This window comes from Mauremys reevesii, linkage group 1 (assembly GCF_016161935.1).
Source record: "Mauremys reevesii isolate NIE-2019 linkage group 1, ASM1616193v1, whole genome shotgun sequence".
In the NCBI taxonomy this organism is placed as follows: Eukaryota; Metazoa; Chordata; order Testudines; family Geoemydidae; genus Mauremys; species Mauremys reevesii.
Window position 1 is genome coordinate 225,662,183 of NC_052623.1, and position 19,371 is coordinate 225,681,553.

Here is a 19,371-nt window from a genome sequence, read left to right on the forward strand (position 1 = left end):
TTGCATCTTCCCTGGCTCAGCTTCTCTCCCCACACCACTTTCTTAATGGTGTGTCTCAAATACATGAGCTTCTCTCTCTTACCAGTTCTGGAGATCCAGTAACCACAACAAAGAGGATGGTACGGTCATGTCATGTATGCACATAGAAACAGAAACTGGGATAAAGATGTGATGTTACCCAGGATACAATCTGGACTTTTGAACTGCCGTGTTCTCTCAATTCTCCAACCTGGAGTGCCTTTTACATTGCTTTACTCTGAGAGCAACCACTCCTGGCCTTGCTCTCACACAGCCTCTGTATCATGTAAATTACTCCCAGTTGCACTGTATGAGGGCAATAGCCAGCCACTCCTGAATTACATTGCAGGGCAACATCAGCAAACTCCCGATCCCAGACTTGCCCCAGAAATGTGTCTTGTACTGCCCAGCTCTCTCCTGGACAACACAAGCTCATATAAAGTCTGTCATTTTATTAACAGGATTTGTGCATATCATTTCCTATTATCTCAAATAGTTTCCCAAACACTTCAACCCAAACACACTGGTTTAGATAAAACACATTTATAAGATACAGAAAGATAGATTTTAAGTGATTACAAGTAATGAGCCATAAAGTCACATTTGGTTACAAGAAAATAAAAGTAAACATGACTAATAGCTAATTTAAGAAGCTAAAGTGAATTCAAAGCAAAATGTTTCTCTCACTACATGCTTTAGCAGGCTTACTGGCTGGATTTCTTTCAGCCAGGATCCCTCCCCCAGTCCGCTGTTATTTTCCTTGTCCTTCAGGTGATGTTGATGCTGTGAGCACAGAGAAAAGAAGGAGTAACTTATGGCATCTGTTCCCCTTTCTTATAGCTCTTCTCTTGCACAAGAATCATCTTCAGCTGAGGTTTAGGAAACAAAGTCTGTTTGGACAGAACCTTAAGCTGCTCCTGGGTCAATATGTACATTTCTTCTCCCATTCTCTCTCTCATGCCAAGGAGTGGCTGCTTAACTAGATGATTGTCCATTTGATTTCATTGAGACCTGGATGAGGCATTGCCTAGACTTTTTGTCTCTAAGGAACTGGCCTGTGGCTGTCCCCCAGAATTGCAACATGTCTCAGTAACACCATACAGTAGAATCTTAACTTTATATACAATGTTGCCACATATATATTTTAATAGGACAATAATGTTCAGGAGATTGAGTTTTCAAATGATAACCTCACAAGGCATACTTTGTACAATGATTATCATAATCCTGAACGTAAGGGTAGAGACTTTCACAAATTACCTGTGTTTTATAAAAGTTGATTACATTTGTGAAACTGCATCCACTAGATTTTGAGGAGAGAAACCCCATCCAGGATGTGAGGCTGGACACTGAACCCATCTCTCTCTAGGGTCAGCTCACAGACAGATCTAATGGGAGAGGATGGATCACTCTGGGCTCTGAGCTATAATTATGGTGGCAAGAAGGGGCTTTTGGGCCCCAAACTTACATTGAAAAGATCAATTCTGGAAAAAATATAAACTGCTAAAAGTATTTAAAGTGGGGAAAAAAGCTGGAGTGCAGCAAGCTGTGTGTGTTGTCACTAAAGCTCCCAGGAGTCTGGTGCAGGAGGCAGGCTGGAAAGGGCAGGGTTTGCACTGGGAAAGAGACCTCCTATTAACCCTCCCAATGCTGGTCAAGTTAATAACTTACATTTTCTGCATAGCACAGCAGGGAAGTTTAAACCCAGGCATAAGGCCCTGTCCATACTATAAATATAACCAGGTCCAAGAAGTTTTCCCCTAACTCAACTACCACTCTGTTCCACCATTGCAGTAGAGAACAGGCTTTGCTCATGTCCCTGAGCAATGGTAAATAGTCCAAAGCTTTTCCATCACTCCAGGGACTTGTCTTTGCATGGAATTATACCAATTTAACTAAACGGGTTTAGACACTGGTTTAGTTAAATTGGGATAACCTCCTTGGGCAGAGGCTTTTATTGTGGTTTATCACTAGTGTCTTGTATCAATGGAGTTGAAGTCAGTATAGAATGACCCTAAAGCTAAAGCAATATGTGACAGTGTAATCCAGAAATAGGAGTGTCCACACCAAGGGGGTTGCCCCAATTTAACTCAATCAGTCTCTGAACCCACCTTAGTTAAATCAGTGCAGTTTTCTCATGGAGACAAGGCCACAGTTAAAACCAACAAGATGGAGACCTGCTTAAACTGTGCTGGGAAATGTTCCTGCTTTAGTTGGGCCCTCTAACCTGGTTGTACTCACAGTGGAGATGAGGCCTAAGCAGTACAGTGAATGTCTATTATTCCTAATAATTATGATCTGCAATAAATATTCAAAAGTGGCATGTGAGCAGCAGGGCAGTTAAAACCTCCGTAAAAACCACAAACTGCTATAGTTATGGTCACTGATTCACTTCAACAGTTTAAATACATTCTTACCAGAAAAAAAGAGAGAAAAGAATCAGCCCTTTCATTAGAGACTCAAATTCTCTGCTGTGAGGAGGTGCAGAAAGAGGGCAGATTTTCAACTGAGGGCTTGACTATAAGTTACACCAGTAGAAGCACTTATAACTCCCTGAGGGGATATTCTTATTCTGGTTTAAGAGGGCCTTCTTCTGATTTAGATTGTCACTTTGACAGGTGTTTATGCTAAAAACAACCTCTACTACCACTCTTAACCTGGAACATGTGCCCACTTGGGGAGTTATACCAGTACAGCTATAGCAATTTTACTTCAAGCTGGTCAGGAATTTTCTAATGAAACATTTTATTTTATTTGTCAGAATATGCAAATTTGTCCAGATTGAAACTGTTCATGAGAAAAGTTTGATTTTTTGACAAATCTCCTGATTCAAAATGCGATTTTTCTCAATGAAAATTGTTTTCCAGTTTGAAACTAATTTCTTTATGAAATTTTAATTGTTATAGTAAAAACTAGGGCTGTCGATTAATCACAGTTAACTCAAAAGAAATCACGATTAAAAAAAATTGTGATTAATCGCCTTTTTAATCATACTGTTAAACAATAGAATACCAAAGTGTACAGTGCTCACTTTATATTATTTTTATTACAAATATTTGCACTGTAAAGACTATTTCTTTTGTTTATCATATTTTTCAATTCACCTCATACAAGTACCATAATGCAATCTCTATCGTAAAAGTGCAACTTACAAATGCAGATTCTTTTTTGTTACATAACTGCACTCAAAAACAAAACAATGTAAAACTCTAGAGCCTACAAGTCCACTCAGTCCTACTTCTTGTTCAGCCAATCACTAAGACAAACAAGTTTGTTTATATTTACAGGAAATAATGCTGCTGGCTTCTTATTTACAGTGTCACCTGAAAGTGAATACAGGTGTTTGCATGGCACTGTTGTAGCTGGCATTACAAGGTATTTACATGCCAGATATGCTAACCATTCATATGCCTCTTCATGCTTCGGCCACCATTCTGGAGGACATGCTTCCATGCTGATGTCGCTCATTTAAAAAAATACATTAAGTATTTTGTGACTGAACTCCTTGGGAGAGAATTGTATGTCTCCTGCTCTGTTTTACCCATATTCTGCCATATATTTCATGTTATAGTACTCTCGGATGATGACTCAGCACATGTTGTTCATGTTAAGAACACTTTCACTGCAGATTTGACAAAATGTAAAGAAGGTACCAATGTGAGATTTCTAAAGATAGCTCCAACACTCGACCCAATGTTTAAGAATCTGAAGTGCCTTCCAAAATCTGAGAGGAATGAGGTGTGGAGCATGTTTTCAGAAGTCTTAAAAGAATAACACTCCAGTTCAGAAACTACAGAACCCAAACCACCAAAAAAAGAAAATTAATCTTCTGCTGGTAGCATCTGACTCAGATGATGAAAATGAACATGCATCAGTCTGCACTGCTTTGGATCATTATTGAGCAGAACTGTCATAAGCATAGATGCATGTCTTGTGGAATGGTAGTTGAAGCATGAAGGGACATATGAATCTTTAACACATCTTTAACACATCTGGCATGTAAATATCTTGCAATGCCAGCTCCAACAGTGCCACTGTTCTCACTTTTAGGTGACATTGTAAACAAGAAGTGGGCAGCATTATCTCCTGAAAATGTAAACAAACGTGTTTGTCTGTGACTGACTGAACAAGAAGTAGGACTGAGTGGACTTTGCACGCTCTAAAGTTTTACATTGTTTTATTTTTGAATGCAGTTTTTTTACATAATTGTACATTTATAAGTTCAACTTCATGATGAAGATTGTATTACAGTACTTGTATGAGGAATTGAAAAATACTATTTCTTTTGGTTTTTTATAGCACAAATATTTGTAATAAAAAATAAATATAAATTGAGCACTGTACACTTTGTGTTCTGTTGTAATTGAAATCAATATATGTGAAAACATAGAAAACATCCAAAATATTTAAATAAATGGTATTCTATTAACAGTGCAATTAATCACATTTTTTAATCATGATTACTTTTTTAATCGCTTGACAGCTCTACTAAAAACAACAAAAAATAAAGAAAAGAAAAAGATCAATCACAGTAAAATGTTTCTATTAACCAGATCTTAACTTTTCTTTTTCTTTTTTATATTGGTTTGCAAAAACTTTTCAGAGTTTGACTCTTTGACATTTTCCCCCCATCTTGAATCAGAACAATCTCAAAAACACGTTTTGGGTGAGAGACATTTCCTGTCCAGCTCTGTTTTATCTAAACTGGTAAAACTTTCCTGTGTATACAAGGCCTGAGAGATTGCACCTAGACTGAAGCTCCTGGGAATGGACAAGATCTGCTAGTTCCCACCTTGCCCCTTGTCTGGGAGCCAGGGTTTAATCATAGCGTCTCAACTAGTGTTGACATAGCTTGTCCTTGGCTGCTTTTGAGGTTAAGTTACGCTCAGCAGTGGGTAAGTTGCACTCACTGTTGACACACATTATCAGCAAAGCATAATGTAGAAGAGGCGGTGGAGTCACAACAGGCAGATAGAGAAATAACCAAGGAACCACTCAAAGAGAGAAAGTGAAGGATCCCTGGATCCGGCCACTTCTTGCAGGGGAAGAGGAAGTCCTGTCCTCCCTAGCCTAGCCGGAACTAGCAGCTGAGATTGGTGCAGGGTATGAGCCACTGGCCGGGGCATCCCTAAACCTGCCCCCCACATCAGTGATTTAGCTCTGCTGGCTGCTCCAGGCTCCTGAAATGACACACCCATGCTGCTGGTGAGGGGCACATGACCACTCTTGCAGCTTCCCTTTGCTTCCCTGTCAGAAAGTCATTTTTCTGAAGAGAAGCAAAGAAATCTGCAGGGGGACATGAATTTTGCACATGCACCTTGGCACAGAAGCAGGAGTAGGGTGTGAACAAAGTGCTGGCTTTGGCCATTTAAACTCCTTAGTCAGTAACAATAAAACTGATCTTAAGGTGCTCATTTTCTAACCTGGATTCCCTGCAGAGTGTCCACCCAGTAGGTATAGAGTGGTGTGGGAAGGGTCTTTCATAAGTGGGGCTAGCCATAAACATACAACTGACAGAGCCACAGGAACATGGGAGAAGGAGGTATTAACTAACCAACAGCAGCACCGTGAGGGCGACTGCTCCAATGGACGGTCAAAGACTGATAGTGGTGAGTTTAAGATGTCTGCTCAAATAGCCATGGTGCACTCAAAGATAACCTCCAACACCCTCAAGAAGCTTGGAAACTCCTAAATATGTTGATGTGCTGGAGGGAGCTCTCAGGAACTGCACATTCAAATGTCAGCACCAGAGTGAAGGGAAGATTGGAGTGATTTCCCTGCCTCTGGTGAAGGAGTTTCACTTTCGCTTTGGCTACTGCCAAGCCACCCACTCAGATACGGCCACAGCAATAGACAAAAAAATAAATCCCTGCCTGAACAGTCAGTATTTTCCCATTGGAATGAAGCGGAAGGGAGTGGAGTCAGGGATTTTTGAAAGTCTTGCAGAGGAGAAGGCCTCTTGGTCTCCCCTACAAAGTTCATATACAGACAACTATATACTCCAAGCTACAGCAGAACCTCAGAGTTACAAACACATGGGGAATGGAGGTTGTTCATAACTCTGAGATGTTTGTAACTCTGAACAAAATGTTATGGCTGTTCTTTCAAAAATTTACAACTGAACATTGATTTAATACAGCATTGAAACTTTACTACTGATTGCGTACTTCTGGTTCCGAATGAGGTGTGTGGTTGACAGGTCAGTTTGTAATTCTGATGTTCATAACTCTGAGGTCAGGGGCGGCTCTATGTTTTTTGCTGCCCCAAGCACAGCAGTGAGGGAGCCTTCAGCAGCGTTTCAGTGGGAGGTCCGCCGGTCACACGGATCTGCCAGTCCTGTGCCTTTGCCGTACCCACTGCCGAATTGCCGCCAAAGCCGTGGGACCAGCGGACCTCCCGCAGAAATGCCGCCAAAGGCTCCCTGACTGCCGCCCTCATGACAATCGGCACACCCTCTCCCCCCCGGCTTGCCACCCCAGGCATGCGTTTGCTGCGCTGATGCCTGGAGCCGCCCCATCTAAGGTTCTACTGTATTTGGCACTATGCTACAACTAGTAGAGCTGGTAGGAAAATGGATTTTTTCTTCAGAAAATGAGAGCAGTACCATGAGAAAAATTTTGTTTTGTCAAAAACCAAAATTTTCTGTCAAAAATGTTTGTTTGACTAGGCCTAATAGTTATCTGTTCACTCACTGTGTATTTTAAGGAAAAACATACACCCTTGCCCAGCAGAGTGCGCTACCAGGAGCCTTGCTACTGACTGTACATTGCCCTGCCGGCTGCTGCTGCGGGTTACTCAAGATTTCAGAGTGAACAATGAAAACAAACTGGGTATCTCTAGACCTAAACCACTGTAATAATGACAGCCTGTTGTCACCGTGCCTCAATGGGTCACAACTGAGAATACCACATTCAGGACAAACTGCTGAGAAATAGGGCAGACGAAACCCAAAACTGGTGGTTATTCTCCCATAAGATACATCAAACCAGCAACAAAAGTAAACTTCTTTTTCACCACACTAGCTAACAAGCAGTCAGAAAAGCAGTCTCCTTAGGTATTCCAGCCCTTGTATCACCACCACCACTAAACTTAATGATGAGTGGTTACTTAAAACCAATTTCATCAACCAAAGGGTTCTCCTGATCCCAAAGGACCAGCCAGGTCAATGTATAACTCAGATCTTACCCAAAAATCACGCTGTTGCCAATCTTTTAGTTTCTAAAATCTAAAGGTTTATTTACAAACAGAAAGAAAGAAAAGTGAGAATTAAAATTGGTCAAAGGAATCAAATACATACAATAATTCCAAGGTTCTTGGATCAGGCTCATAGCAGCAATGGAATAAACTGCTGTCTTGTTAAGTCTCTGGTTGTTTCCAAATCATTGGAAGGTCCTCAGTCCTTTGGTTAGAATGTTCCCAAAAGTATAAGTTCATAGTCCAGAAGTTTGAGCAGGAAAAACTGGAAATGCTTCCAGGGTCTTTTATAGCTTCCGCCATGTGAAAGGAAACCCATTGTTTCAAACAAAGCCCTCCTCACAGCTTGTGGAAAAATACAGGTAACACGATGGACTTTACTGTCACATGGTCTTGTCACATGTCCTGGCGTGCTCCGCTGAGTCAGAGCAGAGGCCATTACCTGTACTCTAGTTAGATGTCCTCAGGAAGCCCATTACATATAGATAGACATCTTACATGGTCCATTGCGAGTTAAGTGTTCCTTGATGGACCATTCAACTTGAATAGTCCCTTTACAATGTGCTGGCTAAATACCTGGTAGGTGCTACCACATGAGCAAACACATTTGAAATACAGATAAATAGTCGATATTAATAACTTCAGATACAAACATGATATGTGCATACAAATAGGATAATCATATTCAGTGAATCATAACTTTTCCATAGAGACATTACTTGACATACTTTGTCCAAGTATATCACAGTGAATCTACACGGTCATATTTTAATCAGATAAATATGGGACCTTCATCTGGCATTAGCACTCCAGCCCATTAACCTCTTGCCTGCAAGAAGTATGGCTACTGCTCGTCCCCTCCCTTAGTCTCCACACTCCTATGTTCCTCCAGTGCTTCTTACTGGGACCAAGAGCAGCCAGTCCCTCAGTGAGTGCTCCCCTCCCTTCCCTCCTCTGTCACCTCCCTGATACCTGTGGTGCCCTTGCTGTAGAAAAGAGACAGGACTCAGCTGTATTATATCTAGAAAGGATTCTTTAGTGAGGCAGTTGAACACAGACTGTTTCTCAGACTGACACAGCCTGGGCTGCCTAGCATCACTATAGGGCAGGCGTAGGCAACCTATGGCACGCATGCCAAAGGCAGCACACGAGCTGATTTTCAGTGGCACTCACACTGCCCAAGTCCTGGCCACTGGTTGGGGGCTCTGCATTTTAATTTAATTTTAAATGAAGCTTCTTAAACATTTTAAAAACCGTATTTAATTTACATACAACACTAGTTTAGTTATATATTATAGACTTATAGAAAGAGACCTTCTAAAAATGTTAAGATGTATCACCGGCACGCGAATCAAATTAGAGTGAATAAATGAAGACTCGGCACACCGCTTCTGAAAGGTTTCCGACCCCTGCTCTAGGGTCTCCCAAAATCCTGCTCTGGAGTCCACAATAGTGGAAGGGGCTGCTGACTATGCTAGAGTGTCTTCTCTACCACTAGCCCCTCAAGTGGTTCCATTCTCTTCTTCCCCACACTCCTATCCACTCACCTTATACCACCTGCTAGTGCACCACCAACCCCACCTCCACCCACTGCGTCGACATAGGAGGAAATAGGGTCTAGAACTATAAAACATTCTCTGGGGAGCACGGATTTAATTTATATTTTGCTTGTGTTTTTTGAAGTTGTGGAGGCTGCTTTCTATGAGGCTTGAGAGAAAGGTTTGTGTGGCTCAATCAATCAAATAAAAGAGCTTGCTGGCCAATGATGCCAGCAATGCTATACTGGTTGTAAGCTTAAGAGAAATGGATGGACAAAGTTAAAAATCTTTACTGACTGAAGAGCCTGAACTGAAACAAGGAAAAAGTGAAACTGTGTGCCTGCAGTAAGTGTGTGCTAGGAGGCGCTGACGTCGATGAAAAGAGGGCGTGAAAAATGAGGGCGTCCGGCGAAAGGGGCCTGTGCCTGGCAGTGAAGAGCGAGCGGCGCAGGCGTAAGAGGGCAGAGGAAAAGAGGGGCACCTCGCCAAAGTGTCGGCGCACGCTCAGTGTTGCGAGGCAAAAGGCAGGAGGGCCTGAAAAGAAGGAGGGGCACCACAGGGCGATGAGCGGAGGGAGCCCGGCAGAGCCCAGGAGGAAATGAATGTTGAGGGGCCTGAGACAGCAGCAGAAAGAGCGAGAAGGGGGGGTTGACGTGGATCCGCGGGTGAGGGGAGAATCGGATGAAGGAAGGGGACTTTATGGGGATGGCAAGAAACACGTATAGCGTTGGAGGTGAGGTGGGGTGGGGAGGAGCGAGGAATGGAACAGAGTGGCTCAGCTAGGACGGAGAAGTGCACTTTCTGTGGAAGGAATAAGGGAAGTTGATAAAACAGTCGGAGCGGCGAGGAGGGAAGCTGGAGTGCAGGCCCCGCTTTCGGCGATGGAACGAGTGCAGGCGGCCTGCCAGAGAGCTTTGCCAGGAGGCAGGAGTTTTCTGTGCGTCGGGGGCGAGTGCTGCACCTGGCTATTGATGAGCAACGTGCCGATACTGTTCCAAGCTCTCAATTGGCTTGATGAGCCAGACCCTGACACTCCGATGCCAGTCCCCATACCTTCCTCCCCCCCACCTATGGCCGATGTGCCCCCATGAGACAGCCCTGCCCCTCCATGCCGGAGTCCGCGCACCTGGGGTGCGCCCTGCTATGATCGGATTGACGGGGGGGTATGGCATGCACAGAACATGTGCCATCAAAGCCATATCCCGATTCTCAGCCCAACATGTTCTATCCACTAGTATTCCCGTTTAACTAGTGGGGCTCAGAGGCATATGTGGTGAGCTGCTTGGACCATGTCCACCAGACCCATGATGGCGTTATATGCATCTTTTGGAGCAGCGCTCATCCGCCTAGCGCCGCCCAGTCCCACCATCCCCCCGGGACCTCCAAGACGGGACCCTCCGATCCGGTACAGCGGGACCCTGGGCGCTTGGACCAACTGAACGAGAGAACATGGCCTTTGAGGGAGCCAGACCGCCCCCCTCACCTCATACCACCCCTCAACCCCGGCCACATTATTGATCACTTTCCTAGAGAAATCGTCTTGGAGGCATGGGGGTGATTGATTGGAGATGAGCACTGTACTCTGAAACTATGATGGCTTATGGACTGGCCAAGCAAGCAATTACAGATGGCTAGCTGAACATGTTGCTGGCCAAGCAATGTGATACAGAAACTGCGATGGAAAGACAATTGGGCTTGCTGGCTGAGAGTTGACTTGGCATGCTGAAAGATGATTGGGCTGGGGATGATGATTTGATTTGGCTTGGGATTGATGATTTTGTTGCGCCGGTTGACGGCTGTTTTGGGAGCCGGTCGCTTCTGCGAGCGATGATGAGGCTGCAGTCGCCGGCTCTAGCTTTGGATTCTGCTTCTGCCTTTAAAGCCTTGCCCCTTTAGCGAAGCCCCCGATAAAGCCTCGCCCGAGCCATTCCACCTTTGCTCCGCCTTTTCGGGCGCAGAGGCCCCTCGCTTCTGACGCCCAGAGCCAGATCGCCTTGAGAGGCTATTATTTGGATCATTTTGACTTGGCCCGATGCCTTGACACTGCAAACCTTGAATGCAACTGCATATACCAAGACTTGCATTCTGATGGCCCAAGGCCGGAAATGCAGTAGGGAGATGATGATGGAGAGGATGCAAAAGGATAGGCACGATGCTAGATGCTGATTGGGGCGGCAGGACCTCTGCTCAGGGGGGGCCTGGGCCTAAGCGGGGGCCGCCCCTTGGCGCCAGCCGGGGGCGCGGAATGGGACCCGCAGCCCGCCCCTGCGCCGGACTGGGGGCCACCCCGCGGCCGGGCCCTGATGCTCGGCAAGGCATGGGCAAAATGGCCGACAAGCTGGCCATGCTGCTGGCGGAGCGCCGTGACAACGCTTGACTGTGCTGGATGGAAAGTTGGGCGCTTCGGAAGGCCGGAGACTGTTGGGCGGGAGGGCGACGACACAACGCTGAGGGCCCAGCCGGGCGCCCCCCGGAGGTAACGGCAACCAGCGTGGCAGCGCGCAGGCACTCCGGCCAGGAACCCGTCCGCCGGAAGAGAGAGACGACGGCACAGTGAGAGATTGGCCAAGAGACTGATCTTCCTTCAGATTTTCCTTCAGTGTTAGAGCGGGATTGAGTGCCCATTTGAGATTTGGATTTGTTTTTTTTTGCCTTTTGATGCGTTTGTGGCTTTTCCAAGATGCGGACCATTAATTTTTATTGGGCCCCCCATTATTGATGCATGGTACGTGTCTTGGCTTGCTGCAATTTTAATCCCTCTTAAGGGATCTTTGCTATAACTGATTGTACACCGACTGCTCAGTTAATACCTTTGTCCCTCCTGGGCCTCCGACCACTGATTTTGGCGCTGGTCTTGAGTTTGATCACACTGGCCGGCCCAACTGACGAGCCGGCGCGTCATCACTCCAGAAGGGTTCAGATCACTCACAGCAGCAGAGGTTTCATTGGGGATGCAATGCAGAGTGGGGTAACTGAGGCACCTGTGACGACAGTAGAAGATACTACTGAGACCTTGACAGAGAGCCCACTGACGCGTGGAAGCTGAGGGCCCCCATGCAGAATGATGTAGGAGATGCCCCATCTAACCTAGTAAATGAATGCCCAGGGGCAGTTGTGGTCCAATACAGACAGACATGTGTTGTGTGAGGAAAAGAAGATGAGTGTGTGAAGAGGAGAAGCAGCTGGCAGATACTGGCTCACCCATGAAGAGTACTGAGACTGTCCTGCTGCCAAAAGAATGTGTGGGGGCTAAAAACATTACTGAAAGTTACAGCTGCAGGCATTTGAAGAACAATCTATTTACACACTGTAACTTAGTTGGAAAAGCCAAGAAATTTTGTGCCTAAAAACTATTTCCCTGACTAAAATTAGATATTAACGCTGCTCATTGAGGATTTACTGCTGCAAACAATAGATGAAGAAACTGCACCCAGTGTAAAGTAGAGCAAATGACTGCTGCAATGGTGATGCTGACTGCAGTCGTGGTGGATGACTGCGAGAAAAATGCTGAAGATACACACAAACTGAGCCTGAGGACAACTGCTGCTTAGAGGTGACAACTTAGTGTTTTGTTTGATCCTCCTCCTTGATTTTTTTGATTTGGATATGATTGCTTTGATTTGAGATAATTGATTGAATCCTGAATGTATGGATAATCCTGACTGAAAAGAAAAAAATGAACAAGTAGAAAAACACAGAATCATTGATATTGACAATGTCTAGAAAACATGTCTAGAAATTGCTGAAGAAAAGGGCATTAAAAACTGAATTGACAAAGAAAAGAAAATTGCAAAAAAAAAAGGAAAATGAGAACTGACTGCTAAAAATGTGGGCTTGATTGATTTTTGGGTTTTTTTTTTTTTTTAACATGTTTTTTTGATTTTTTTTGGTTGTTTTTTATTATGTTATTGCCCCCTATGATATTAGCCCCCATTTGTTTTTTTTTTTTTTTTGATTTTTTTGTTTTTATTTTTTTTTTGTTGAAGCCAAAAGGGGGTTTGTATTTTGTAAAAGGGGGAGTTTAGTTTGGTGGGAAGGTTTATGGGGTTATTAATTGGGGGAAATTTAATTTTTTTTAATTAAAGTTATTAAAAATGGCTTAACTTAAATTTAAGTGTTTACCTAGCAGGGCAAAGGAAAAGAGAAGGTAAAGCAGAGGATCGCAACAGGGAGGGCAGCAGAAACAGAGCACTTGGAAATGCTGATAACCTTGAGGTGAGGTTGTACAACAAAGTAATGTAAGGCATGTAAGAGTAAGTTGAGCAGAGTACAAAAATAGGAGGTGGTTGCTGGAGGGTAAGGAATAGTTGTTGTAAGTTTTTGTAAGGTTGCTTTGAGATGTTTTAGGAAAAGCTTAATTGAGGATGTTGGATGTTTAATACTTTGATATTGATGTTATATGCATGCATTTGTTTTTTTTGTTGTATTGTTTATGTGTGTTTGTTGTTTTGTGTTTGTTTTGTTTGTTTGTGTTTTGTGTTTTGTGTTTTTTTTATATGTGTTGTTGTGTGTTGTGTTGTTTTTCTCAGTGTTCTCAGTGTCAGTTTGATGACTGGACATCTGTGGGATGATAGAAGTTTGCCACAGTTGGTGTGCTATAGAGAAGGGGGAGGGGAGAATTTACACCATTTATTTGTTGTGCTTTTTTTTTTTTTTTGTTGTGCTTTGTGTTATGTTAAGAATATTATTATTATATTGGTTTAGGTTGGTTTTAATTTTTTTTGTGATAGATTGATTGTGTGTGTATTGATTGTAAGTTGGTTATGTTTTTTTGCTTTTTTTTATTTTTTTTTTTTCCATTTTTTTTTTTTTTTGGGGGGAGGTGGGGGGAGGTGTTTTTGCTATTTTGGCTGTTAGTGTGTGGTGTGTAAAATGTTTTTTTTTTTAGATTTTTGGTTTAGCTAGGAGCTTTTTTTTGAGAAGTTGTTGGCCTTTGCTATTAGTTCTAGTCAGTCACTGTCTGTGTGTTAATTTTTAATAACCATAACACTGCTTGCTTGCCTGCTTCAAGAGTATAAAGATGTATGCTGGAGAGAAATAAATGACTTTGCTGCCAATCAAACTGACTGAAGAGCTTTGTTCATATACGCCTGCGATGCAACACACGGAATGCTCTGGGAATGCCCTAGAAAAGCATCACTTAGATCATAATAATACCTAGTTTTTATATAGTGCTTTTCACCAGCAGATCTCAATATGCTGTGTGAGCTTTGGCAGCTGTGGGCATGCTCTGGTGAGACATGAATAGCCCCCTCAAACACTTAACCCCATGATGTGGCCTCAGTCCCAAATACTCAGCCTGAAAGTTTGATCACTAGATGGGGCAGCACTGAGAAAGGTCTAAGGCCCTTCATGGGGAAAAAATCCTAAGTAAAAGGGCCCTTTTGCATAGCAGAGAAAGGAATAACAAGAACCAGTGGCTAGAAATTGAAGCCAGACAAATTCTAACTAGAAGTAAGGCACACATTCTCAACAATGGGACTGGCTAACCTCTGGAACAAACTACCTGTGGAAATGGCTGTATTTTTAGCTCTTGATGTCTTCTAATCAAGACTGGATGACTATCTGGAAAGTCCTGCCCTAGTCAGACACCAGTTACTGGGCTCAATGCAGGAGTAACAGGGTGAGGTTCTATGGCCTGAATTACACAGGAGGTCAGACTAGATGCTCTAATGGTCCCTTCTGGCCTTAATATCTCTGAATCTCTGAAAGGCTACTTGCAGCACCCCTTTTGGGCACCACAAGTGGGAGTTTATTGCTTTTTCAATAAAAAAGAGGTACATTCAGCAGCACAGCTCCCCTAGTACCATCCTGTGATAGTCAGGGATTGACTCAGAAGAGGCCTTCCCTGCACTCAACTTCTAAAATTATCCCATAGGAGGGATAGCTCAGTGGTTTGAGCATTGGCCTACTAAACCTAGTGTTGTGAGCTCAATCATTGAGGGGGCCATTTAGGAATCTGGGGCAAAAATCTGACTGGGGATTGGTCCTGCTTTGAGCAGGGGGTTGGACTAGATGACCTCCTGAGGTCCTGTCCAAACCTGATATTCTATTATTAATGTCATTTCCTGTGGGATCCTGCATTTACCTTGGAGTTATCCCTGTGAAGATTTGCCCCTGTTAGGGCTGTGCCCAGTTCACCGGTATAGATACATGAGGGGGAGCTGTGAGCACTTCTGAGGCAGCCATCTAAGCTGTAGCACCAGACGCTGAGCTGAATCTATAATAAATGATATATTCTGATCTTCCTACAGTCCTGAGTAAGGTGACCAGATTTCCCAATTTTATAGGGACAGTCCCAATATTTGGGGCTTTTTTTTATAGGGGCTCCTATTACCCCTCATCCCCTGTCCCGATTTTTCAGACTTGCTATCTGGTCACACTAGTCATGAGTCTCCTTACACAGCACCCACAAACACTACATGGTAACAGGAGTCGTGGGAGAGTGACTGGCGAAGAGAGTACAGGACAAAAGGGGTAAAGAAAATGGAGCAGCTGAGAGTTCCGCTGGAGCTGAAGTTCTCTGGCAATACAGCAGATAAGTGGAAGGGATTTCAACACAGATTCAGCCTGTACATGCAAGTTGAGTGGCTTTATTGAAAAAGATAAGCAGAAGGGAGCTATTTAAAAAAAATTATTATGGGGCCAAAACACTAGATATTTCTAATTGTATGCCGTTAAGTCAGGCAGCACACGCATGCTATAAGATGGTTATGCAGAAGTTTGAAGACTACTGCACACCCGAGACAAATGAAATTTTTGAAAGATATACATTTCACGAGAGCTCAGAGAGAAGGATTGTCGTTTGAAGAATTCATGGTGGATTTCAAGCTGTTGAGCCAAACATTTAATTATGATTAGCTCACAGATTCACTAATCAGAGATCAACTAACAACGGGTATTTGCGATCCAATGATTAGAAAAAGATGCTGGAAGACCCAGGTTTGAACCTGGATTAGGCATTTAGAAGATGCTAAACAGCAGAACAGATTGATACTTTCGGAGGGAAAACAAGATACCACTTTGATGGGCAGAATCACAAACCCTCAGTGCAAAGGGGAAGGACAGAGGCAGAAAAAAGCAGAAATGTTCAACAAAGCCTGTAAAAAGTGAGAGTGCAAAAGAATTGCACAAGACGTGGAAGGAAATTTCAGCAATGTCCTGCATTTGGACAACATTGCAACAAGTGCAAGAAATTCAATAATTTTGAAAGAGTGTGCAAGCAGCAATAGCAGATGCGCAAAAAGAAATGAAATATGCATGCTGTGTAACATGCGCAGAACAGTGCTAGCAGCACAGAAGCAGCACTTTGAATGAAGCAGCGACACTAAATGATTGGACTGTTACCCTGGCAATGAATGGAACTTTTCTGACTTTGAAACTAGACACTGGTGCTCAAGCAAATGTGGTAACAGGATATATTTTAAGGGTCTAAAAAAAGACCAGGTACATTGATAATAGACAGGTAAAGTGAAGGTCTTACAGTGGAGAGCACATGTGAATTAGAGGTAGAGTTAAAAATAAGACTGAAAAATAATAAATTTTGTAATTGTGCCAGGAAAATATGTACCTATATTGGGCTTGAAAACATGCCCAACATTAGGGTTAGTACAGAAAAAATATACTCATTAGAAGGGAAAGGGGACTCAGGTATTGGGGAGCAGTTTTAGGATGTCTTTAAGGCAGAGGTGGGCAAACTACAGCCCATGGGCCACATCCAGCCCACAGGACCGTTCTACCAGGCCCCTGAGCTCCTGGCCCGGAAGGCTAGCCCTGGCCCCTCCCCTCGTGTGCCCCTCCCCCACAGCCATGCTGCCACGTGGGCAGCACTCTGGCCGGCAGGGCTGCGAGCTCTTGGGGTAGCGCAGCAGCAGAGCCCGGTCTGACCCGGTGCTCTGATCTGCGCCGTGCGTGGCTGGCTCCAGCCGGGCAGTGTGGCTTCCTGTCCTGGTGCAGCTGCGCCGCCAGCCACCAGTGCTCAAGGCAGCACGGTAAGGGGGCAGGGAGCAGGGGAGGGGGGTTGGATAGAGGCAGGGCTGGCTCCAGGCACCAGCCAAGCAAGCGCGTGCTTGGGGCGGCAGATTCCAAGGGGCAGCATTCCGCCCAATCCCCCTTTTTTTTTTTTGCTTCGCCACTTCGGCCGCCCCCACAGGTTTTTTTCTTTTTGGTTCACTGCTCCGGCTGCCCTGTAGGGGGTGGCAGCGCGGCGGAGGGGAGCGCCCTGCTGGGAGCGGTGCCAGGTCTGTAGCAAGCCCAGCAGGGCAGCCCGCGTCCTTCCCTGCCCGCTGACCGGAGCGGTGCGGAGCCCTCCTGGCAGACAGCATGGCACGCGCCCCGCTGAAGGAAGCCCTGGCCACCCCTCTTCTCTCCCCCCCCCCCCCCCGCTAGCCGAGGCGCGCACTCCACTGCCCGGGGCACGTCTGCAGGGCCGGGAGTCCCCCAGCACCCGCGCTCCGGCCACCCCACAGGTTTTGTTTTTGTTTTTGTTTTTTTCCCCCTTCGCCGCTCCAGCCGGCCTGCAGATTTGTTTGTTTCTTTCTTTGTTTTTCCCCTTTGCTGCTCTGGCCGCCCCACAGGTGTTTATTTGCTTAGGGCGGCAAAAAAGCCAGAGCCAGCCCTGGATAGAGGGCAGGGGAGTTCGTGGAGTGGTCAGGGGCTGGGGGTGTGAATAGGGGTGGGGTGGTCAGAGGCGGGGAACAGGGGTTGAATGGGGGCGGGGGTTCTGGGGGCAATCAGGGAGAAGGGGTGGTTGGATGAGGAAGGGGTGCTGGGGGCAGTCAGGAAGAGAAGAGGGGTTGGATGGGGCAGCAGGGGCAATCAGGCAGGGGTTCCAGGAGTAGTCAGGGGACAGGGAGAAGGGGTGGTTGGATGGGGCAGGGGTTCCGGGGGCAGTCAGGAAGGAGGGGGTTGGATGGGGCGGTAGGGAGCAGTTAGGGGCTGGGGTCTGGGGGCAGTCAGGGGGAAGAGGTGGTTGGATGGGGCAGGAGTCTCAGGGGGGCTGTCAGGAAGGGGGGGTTGGATGGGGCGACGGGGAGAAGTTAGGGGTGGGGAGTCTGGGGGCACTCAGGGGACAGAGAGCAGGGCGGGTGGATGTGGCAGGGGTCCCAGGGGGGCCATCAATGGGTGAGAAGCGGGGGTGGGGTCAGATAGGGGGCGGAGGCCAGACCACACCTGGCTGTTTGGGGAGGCACGGCCTCCCCTAACCGTCCCTCCATACAATTTCTGAAACCCGGTGTGGCCCTCAGGCCAAAAAGTTTGTCCACCCCTGCTTTAAGGGCATAGGAAAACTGCCAGCAGAATATCAAACTGAATTGACAGAGCCCAGTTGTTCCATCATACATTCCCCTAGGAATGTTCCTCTAGCTCTGAAAAAAAAACTCAAAGAGTAGCCAAACAGATTAATGGCACTAGAGGTAATCAAGACAGTAAAGGAGACGCAGAATGGGTACTTCACTAGTAATTGTAGAAAAGAAAAATGGAACCCTAAAGAATTTAACAAATATATCAAAAGAGCACATTTTCCCATGCCCAGTAGGGAACACATATTTGGAGAAATTGCCGGTGCTAAATGTTTCTCCACATTGGATGCATCAGCAGGATTTTGACAACTCACCTTCGATGAAGGGACTGGCTGACACTCCTCCCAGAGTACAGAGACTGTTTTTCTCAACTGCAGTTATATGAATTGCAAATAGAATGTAAACCAGGATGGGATTTAGTGGATACTCTGTCTAGAGCTTTTGACAATACTGTAGCACAAAATGACTGTGAATCTGATATATGCATGTGAACCTTATAAAGAAAAACTACCCTTCTCTGACAAAATGTGGACTGTGTTTGCAGCAGCCAAAGTACACGATGAGACTTTGCAAAGAGCGATAAAAGCTATAACAGTAGGTTGGCCTGGACACCATATACCTAGTCCATATTTTCACTTCAAAGAAGAACTTTCAGTGATTGGTCGTATTTTGTTGAAAAGAAACTGAATAATTGTTCCCAAAATATTACACCCTGACATGCTTAGAATTCATGAAGGACATTTAGGAATTACAAAATACAAAAGAAGGGCCAGAGATGTGTTGGCCTCAAATGGGTGAAAAAAGCAGTTAAGAAATGTGAAACATCAAAAATTACAGCCTAAGCCTGTGAAAGAACCTATGCTGGTACATCAGGAAGCTTTAGAGGGTTGGTATAAAGTTGGTACTGATATATTCAAATATGCAGGTAAAGATTATGTTTTGGTTTTAAACTATTACTCACGCTTTCCTGAGATTACTTTACTAGACAATACCATTGTAAAACATGTAATAACACTCATTAAATCAATATTTGTTAGGTATGATATTCCTTCAATGGTAATGTCAGACAATGGTCCACAATTTGCAGGATATAAATTCAAAATTTTTGTGAGATATTATGGGTTCTGGCATAATACAGCAAGTCCTAGATACCCACAGCCAAATCGTCTAGTAGAGAATGGTGTAAAAATTATAAAGAAGCTACTAAAAAAAACAAACAAATCTAATTCAAATCTTGATTTAGGCTTGCTTAACTATAGGGCAGTACCCTTGAACTGTGGATTGTCTCCTGCAGACATTCTGTTTAAGAGAATACTAAAAAC